Genomic DNA, 1,067 nt, shown 5'->3' with positions numbered 1-1,067 from the left:
CTCCTGTCCTATTTCGTATCTTCTTATGTTCTTACACACACACACACACACACACACACACACACACACACACACACACACACACACACACACACACACAACCAATGTGTGGCGGATCTAGAATTAATCCCACTTTCATGCACAATACCAGTGACTGAAAGGTACAGAATTAATCCCACAGATAGATACAGTACCACCGACAGGTACAGAATGAATCCCATGCTCGCCGTCAGCACCCGGGATAGAAAGATACACGTGATTCCTACCCTCACATAACAATATCAGACTGAGTTACAGAATGATTTACACATTCATACTGGGCACCAATGACTGCGAATTAATTCATCCCACAATCACACACACTACTAAAGGCTGACAGATACAGAATTAATCCCACACTCCTATGTGGTAGCAAAGACTGACACATACAAAATCATTCTCAAATACTCCTACAGTACCTGGCAGATTCAGTGACTGCCAAACTCACATAAATCACCAGAGACTGACAGATAAAGAATGAACTCACACACACACTGAGATACTGACAGATATAGCTTGAATTCCACACATACAGAACCACTGACAGATTCAGACTAAGTCCCAAATCACATAACATTCCAGAGACTGACAGAATGAATCAAATACTCACACACAGTGCCACTGGCAGAATGTATTCCACACTCACATACAATACCGAAGACTGCCAGATACAGAATGTATCTCACACTTACACAAAGTACCAGTGAGTGACAGGTACAGAATGAATCCCACATTCACACATGACGTTAGAGATGGACAGCCAAAAAACAATAAGACTGCCAGAATAGATAGAATTCACATCAAAATTCTAAAATATGGCAGAGAAACACTCGACACAAATACATGTCTCATTTCCCTCATCCAGAAGGAGCAGAGCATGTCAGGGGACCTCCGCGATGCGGTAATTGTGATCATCTTTAAAAAAAGTTGACATGACCGACTGTGTTAACTATAGAGGGGTATCCCTGCTGTCCACCACAGGGAACGTCATCACAAGAGTCCTTCTCAACTGCCTCCTCCCCGTGGCT

This window comes from Heterodontus francisci, unplaced genomic scaffold (assembly GCF_036365525.1).
Source record: "Heterodontus francisci isolate sHetFra1 unplaced genomic scaffold, sHetFra1.hap1 HAP1_SCAFFOLD_1891, whole genome shotgun sequence".
NCBI lineage: Eukaryota > Metazoa > Chordata > Chondrichthyes > Heterodontiformes > Heterodontidae > Heterodontus > Heterodontus francisci.
This window is presented reverse-complemented; position numbering follows the sequence as displayed.